Here is a 6,933-nt window from a genome sequence, read left to right as displayed (position 1 = left end):
CCCCGGGCGCGCAGCGGCGAGGAGGCAGGGGAGCTCGCCTCCTGCTGCAGCCCAGGCCCGATGCCGCTAGACCCGGGCTCGTTCTCCTGGCGGCTGCCGCCCCGGATCCCGGGCTGCCTGTCCTGGGCCGAACGGGGGATGCACCACGCTGGGATACTGCTGGCAGGTGGGGCTGAGTTTCGGGCCCTCGCTAGTCCCGCGGGGCGGCTGCTCTCCTCCCCCCGGTTCGGCTACGAGCCAGGCCTCGGGCTGGAGTCCCCTTAGCCGAGGCTACTACTGCTAGGGGTAGATACAAGCCATAGCTAGGGCTCCCCCCACCCCGGTTCTCCCAGGAATTGCCCCCAGAGGCGCAGGGCCTAGCCTGCCCACTGAAGGGCGCCAGGCATCAAGTGCAGCAGACAAACCCCTGAAGTTCTGGGGGAGGCCCGGATCTCACAATGGGTTCTGGGCCCCTGTGCTCAGGCACAGACAAAAGTCTGTCCCGTTGCAGACTGGAGGCTTTAGCTATTATTACTAACTTTCCCTTAGTTTCTGCAACTGTGGAAAAAGCATGTGACATGTTGGCCATCACCCAACTTGGAAGCTGCTGAGACTGTGCAAATGTTGGAATGGGAAGGAGATTTAATGTAGGCTGCTCTCATACCAATACGACTATCTTCCTTGCACCACTCTACAGCCTCAGCTTAGTCCCATTGGGTTGTGATGGAGTTTCCACGCGGGGTGATGCCAATACCAAATTTATGGGGGAAGAAGACTTCCATACCCGTCAGATGAATTATTCAGCAAGAGTCACAGTGAGACCAAGCACACAGGCCCCTGCTTCAGAGCCTGCAACCCAAACTTGTTTCCATCCCTTTGTCTAATGACCTTTCAACATTGAAGTCAGGTGTGTAATTGAAGATTAAATACAAAGCTTTCTTGCTTAAAAATGTATTTTAATAGGTCCCTCAAAACTCTTGGCTACTCCGAAGGAAAAGCTGAATTAGGTTTCTATCAAATCAATTTCTAAACTTAGTGTCCATAAATGTTTACTGTCCAATTATGTGAAATGACATTGTAAAGTGCCAATATTGTAACTGGCCATTTCTTAGGAGCAGGGCTAATGCTCACTCACATTTAGATATTTGGGCTTATTTCTCTTGCAAATTGAAAAACATTATTTTTGCTTCATTGCATCCTAATCCTTTAAGTGTATTGCTCCTTATTCCCATGCTGTTTTAGCTAATGCATGATCGACCACCGTATAGTATGAATAAGATGTGATGGGGTTTAGTAACTCCACTGCAAAAGTGTGGCAGGGTTAATTTTTTTTCCTTTTTATAATAAAAGAGATTGTGTCTACAAAACATCATTAGGACAGGGTAGAGACTGGCAATTAAAAAAAACTATTCTGAACCTGCCCAGTCATCCATAATAACTATATCAATCTCCAGCACCTCTTTATCTCAATATTAAAAACAGTGTGATTGTTCTCTCCCAGAATAGTATAAGTTATAAGGGCCAAGGTTTCAAAAGTGGCTTGTGAGATTGGGTGCTTAACCTGAGACATTTTAAAGGGTGGGTGCTCAGTGTCTTCTGAAAATCAGCCACTCTAAGGTGTGTCAAGTTGGGAACCCAAGATTACTAGCTACTTTTGAAAATCTTGGTAAAAGCTTTACATTGTTTCTCTGACATAAAGAGAGAAAACCAGGGGGTGGAGATGCAAATCATCTTGGCCCGGATAGATTTATCTATAAGGAAACTTAAATCCATATTCTTCTGATTCCTGTTTTTCACTATGGGTGCATTTTTACTAGAGACAAACAGAGGAGGACTTTCTGGAACTGGAACTCTTTCTAGTCACTGTTTAAATTATCTAATTTCCTGCTTCCTCTATGTAGGTCAATAAAGGGGGTCTTCCTACACAAGGTCTCTAGCACTATCCCCTGGATCTCTTCCATAAAGGTAAGCTGATTGCTCACCCATTACACAATGAATACTGTAATACAGCTTTCTAGTATCCAGTGTGTTTAAAGAGGATCTTTTCAATTCCATTTTTTTATGGTATTTGTCTTTTATTGGTTGAAATGACATTTGCAGCTCTGATTGAAATGTGTGCTCTAACTGGAACAGAACAGCAATTCTTCTTAGAGCGATTGCTCATATCGATTCCAATTAGGTGAGTGCATGCCGTGTGCATAGTCGTTGGAAAGTTTTTCCCCTAGCAGCACCTGTCGGGTTGGCTGTGTAGCTCCCTGGAATGGCGCCTCCATAGTGCTCTATATATGACCCTGCCAACCCGGTGCCTTCTTGCCACCAGTGACAGTTGTTGGAACTGTGGCGTCTTGCTCAGCAAGCTCTCCATGTTTCCCTAGCTTCTATCTATGTTAGTGTTTGTCTTCCATAGTAAGTTTAGTTAGTTATTAGTTAGTGTAGTGTTAATAGTTCGCTGTTGGGGGAGATGGGGATTCCCCTCCAACCTGACTGTGTTCTTCCTGGGGACTCAGGGCATACCTAAGTCCTACAGGTTCAAACCCTGCAAGTCCTGCAACAAGCCTATGCCAACGGGCGACTCCCACGATGCTTGCTTAAAGTGTCTGGGGGAAATGCATCAGGCGGATAAGTGCAGGATTTGCAACGGGTTTCGCCCGAGAAAGAAAAAGGAGTGGGACTTTAGACTGAAGCAATTCCTTATGGAGGCGGCATTTAGACCACAATCAGCATCGGCGCAGCAGGACCCAGGACCGAGTGCATCGGTGTGTAGTGCCCTGGCAGTGGTAACGGAGACAGCACCACGGAAGGAATCTGGACGAGACCCGCGGCACCGCCGCTCTCCAGTGCAGAAACAGTCGGAGACGACTTGGCACCGTTCCCATTCCCTGGGGCGGAAGTGGTACTGGAAACAAGGTACTGGAAATCTCGACTTCGGGTCCCACCTCCTCTGAACCGTCCAATGGGGTGCATCCCAGGGAGGAGCCCACAGTGCCGAAAACTTTGGAGCCGGCACCATTGACTTTGGTCCCGCAAGTAGGGCCGTTGAGTCTGGTGCAATTGGACTCATGTTGTCAGGTAATGGAGGAGGTGCAACTGCCTTCCATCCCAGACACATTTGAGGTTGTGAGAGACCTCATAGATATGACGGCACCACGGTCCCTGGGACTTTGCGCCAAGCCTCCGATACCACAGCGTTCGGCACCGTTCCGTGGAAAACCGGCAGTGCTTCGCCTCTCGGTGCTACCACCAGAGGCAAGATTCTACTCAGAGGCCTGGTGCCACTCAGAGTCCCAGTGCCGATCACACTCACGGCACCAGTCGTACTCGCGGCGCCAGTCTGACTTGCGGCACTGATCCAGGTCCCGCCAGCAATTCCGTTGGCAGCGTCGATCACCGTTGTGCAGCAGGTCCCGGTCCTGGCACAGTCCGTCTTGGCACCATTCCATGTCATCGCGCAGACCCTGCTCGTGGCACCACTCTCCAGCCTCGCGGCATTGCTCCCTGGCCTAACAGCGCTCGGCACTGCCTGGGCTTTCGCGGTCTAGGTCCCTGTCTTCAGGCTCGGAGATGGGGTCTAAATATTTGGAACGGGCCCGATACAAGTTGACACGGAGCAGACCAGAAATGGGTGTGGCACCATGGCCCACACAGAGGCAGGGGCCAGTGCTGTGGCCGTTTTGGACCCCTTGAGTGTACCACCAGGCCCAGGGCACCAAGTCCAAGGATTCCTGTTTGGTGGTGACCGAGACGAGGGTCCCGGATGGAGCGGCCAGTCGTCCCACCCCAAGGGATGCGGAGAAGTTACCAGTCCTACCACCTTCTCCAGAACCTACCCCTGTTCCTGAGCCTGACCCTGGGGTGGCTGACCCCGGATTAGAGGCAGGACACCAGAGGACCAGACGGTCAGGAGGACCCAGTTCCTACTTAGCCTCCTTGTCTTCCTCCCTGGATGAGGCTGTGGCGGGCACCTCCACCTCCGGGCCTCCCCCATAGCTGTGCCCACCAGGAACTCCTACTTGGGGTGGCATGAAATATGAACCTGCAGGCCGAGGAGGTGCTAGAGTCCAAGGACCCTATGGTGGATATTCTGGCACCGGAGCCGGAGGGACCATCTAGGGTGGCTCTACCACTCATCAAAACTATCCAGGCCAATGCAAAGACCATTTCTCATACCCCGGCCTCCATCCCTCCCACTGCCAAGGGGGTGGAGAGGAAATATTTTGTACCCTCAAAGAGGTACAAATACCTCTTCGCACACCCACAGCCCTGTTCCCTAGTGGTAGCTACAGTGAATGAGAAGGAGAGACAGGGACAGCAAGCCCCAGCACCTAAGTCCAAGGATGCCAAGTACCTGGATTTATTCGGACGCAAAGTTTACTCCACAGAGGGCTTACAACTCAGGATTGCCTATCACAGATAGAACTTTAACTCCTGGAACTCGATGCTGAAGTTTAAGGAATTGCAGAGTCCAAAGAGGAGTTTGGGGCTATTCTTGAGGAGGGCAAGGCAGTGGTAAGGACCTCTTTACAGGCCTCACTGGATGCTGCGTACTCAGCGGCACGCACCTTGTCCTCAGGAATCGCCATGAGGCGTAGCTCATGGCTGCAGGCCTCGGGGCTTCCACCCAAGGCTCAACAAACTATGCAGGACCTGCCTTTCGATGGGGTGGGTCCGTTTGCTGAACAGATGGACTCCAGGGTGCATAGCCTAAAGGATTCCAGGGCTACAATGAAATCTTGGGTATGCACACCCTGGCAACCCAAAGAGAGCCCTTTAAGCCCCAACCACAGAAACAACAGTCATATCCTCAGCCGAGGCAGGATCCCTACAGATGCAGGGGCAGAAATGGCAGGCGCAAGCCCTCCCACCCTCTGTCTGGACAGGGCCAGGGCCCGACTAAACCTTTGTCAGGCTCAAAGCAGTTATTTTGAAGGTGTGCCCGAGGATGGCGCACCTGTCTTAGCACCAGTTCTTTTCCTGTGTTTTCTGAACCGTCTATCCCATTTCTATTGTGCTTGGTCCCAAATAACATGGGACTGCTGGGTTCTTCGCACGGTAGAAGTGGGATATTCTCTCCAATTCTGGTCCTCCCTTCCCTCCCACCCCTCTTCCCCGTCCCTCTTCAGGGACCCCTCTCACGAGCAGCTCCTTATCCAGGAGGTGCAGGCGCTCCTCGCCATAGGAGCAGTGGAGGAGATTCTTCAGGAGCTAAGGGGCAAGGGATTCTACTCCCACTATTTCCTAATCCCCAAGGCAAAGGGGGGTCTCCGACCCATTCTAGACCTGCGAGGACTCAACAAATTCATGGTGAAGCTGAAGTTCCATATGGTCTCCCTGAGCACGATTATCCCTTCCCTGGATTTGGGAGACTGGAATGCCGCCCTCGACATCAGAGACGTACTTTCACATCGCCATTTAGCCTGTGCCAGGTGATTTCTAAGGTTTGTGGTCAACCACAAACACTATTCTCCCATTTGGTCTCTCAACGGCCCCCTGAGTGTTCACCAAGTGCATGTCAGTCGTAGCAGCCTTCCTCTGCAAGAGACAGGTGCAGGTATAGCCCTACCTCGATAACTGGCTGCTCCGGAGGGCGCAGCAGGGAGCAGGTGGAATCTCAGGTTTGGTTCCTCCAATTCGCTTTCAAGAGACTGGGCCTCCTCCTCAATGTGAACAAGTCAACCTTGTCTCCTCCGACCCAGAGAATAGAGTTCATCGGAGCGGTGCTGGACTTTGTGCAGGCAAGAGCATTTTTGCCGGACACACGATTCCAAGCCACGTTGAACATCATTCAAGGCCTCGGGCAATTCCCGACTACTACTGCAAAGGGTTGTCTACGTCTCCTTGGCCACATGGCAGCCTGCACTTATGTGGTCTGTCATGCCAGGCTGAGGCTCAGACTGCTGCAAGCATGGCTTGCGTAAGCCTATCGCCCGGGACACCACAACCTGGACATAATCATGACGGTACCAGAACACATACTCGAGTCCCTCCAGTGGTGGCTTGACCCTCGGAGGGTGTGCGAAGGTGTCCACTTCAACAGCCCCCAGCCCTCCTTGTCCCTGGTAACGTACGCGTCAGCTGTGGGTTGGGGCATGCATTTGGGAGATCTAGAAACGCAGGGCCTATGGTCTCAAGACAAGCTCTCCCCTCATATCAACATCAAGGAGCTCAGGGCGGTACGTCTAGCATGCCAAACTTTTCGGGCCCGGCTCCAAGGCCAGTGTGTGGCAGTGAGGACGGACAACACCCCTGCCATGTTTTACATCAACAAGCAGGGTTGAGCCTGTTCCTCCCCCCTGTGTCAAGAAGCCCTCAGGCTCTGGGAGTTTTGCCACGCTCTTGGAACTGTCAGTGGTTGCCCCGGTTGCGTTGCCACTCTACCGCGACCTGATCACTCAAGACCACGGTCGCCTGCTCCAACCAGACCTCAAGTCCCTCCAGCTCATGGTTTGGAAGCTTCATCGTTAAACCGTAACTTTTGTGCTCAGAATCTGTAAGGGAAGTCCTACTTGGCAGCAGGAAACCATCCACCAGGGCCACTTATCTAGCTAAGTGGAAAAGGTTCACTTGTTAGTGTGCCCAGTGTCACACACCTCCATTCCAGGTGTCTATACCACTCATCCTAGAGTACCTCCTACACCTAAAACAACAATTCCTGGCAGCATCATCCATCAAGGTACACCTTGCTGGTCTCTCGTCCTTGCACCCAGGTGTGTCTGGATGCTCTGTATTTGCCAGCCGCATGGTGGGATGTTTTCTCAAGGGCCTGGAACAGCTACATTCACAGATTAGACAGCCAGTTCCTACGTGGGACCTTAACTTGGTCCTCTCCAAACTAGTAGGGCCACCATTTGAACCACTAGCAACTTGCTCCCCTCTCTATCTATCGTGCAAGGTAGCTTTTCTGGTCACCATTACCTCAGCAAGGAGGGTGTCTGAGTTAAAGCCATCACCTCTGAC

At 52.0% G+C, this 6,933-nt stretch overlaps 1 long non-coding RNA gene across 7 annotated transcripts in view; it reads left to right on the top strand.

Annotated features, from left to right (window-relative positions):
• The first annotated feature begins 3 nt into the window (after positions 1–3).
• LOC117883925 overlaps positions 4–6,933 on the top strand; it is a 241,371-nt gene continuing 234,441 nt past the window's right edge. For 6 of the 7 annotated variants that reach the window (XR_004647441.1, XR_004647439.1, XR_004647443.1 and 3 more), the window contains exons 1-3: positions 5–166; positions 677–886; positions 1,881–1,944. This is a non-coding gene — a long non-coding RNA (uncharacterized LOC117883925). Of the gene's footprint in view, positions 167–676; positions 887–1,880; positions 1,945–6,933 lie in introns of all 7 variants that reach the window. The other variant, XR_004647442.1, reaches the window with a different exon arrangement.

The sequence above is a fragment of the Trachemys scripta genome, chromosome 10, assembly GCF_013100865.1.
Source record: "Trachemys scripta elegans isolate TJP31775 chromosome 10, CAS_Tse_1.0, whole genome shotgun sequence".
In the NCBI taxonomy this organism is placed as follows: Eukaryota; Metazoa; Chordata; order Testudines; family Emydidae; genus Trachemys; species Trachemys scripta.
The sequence above is the reverse complement of the archived record's forward strand: the minus strand, read 5'-3'. Positions and strand labels throughout refer to the sequence as shown.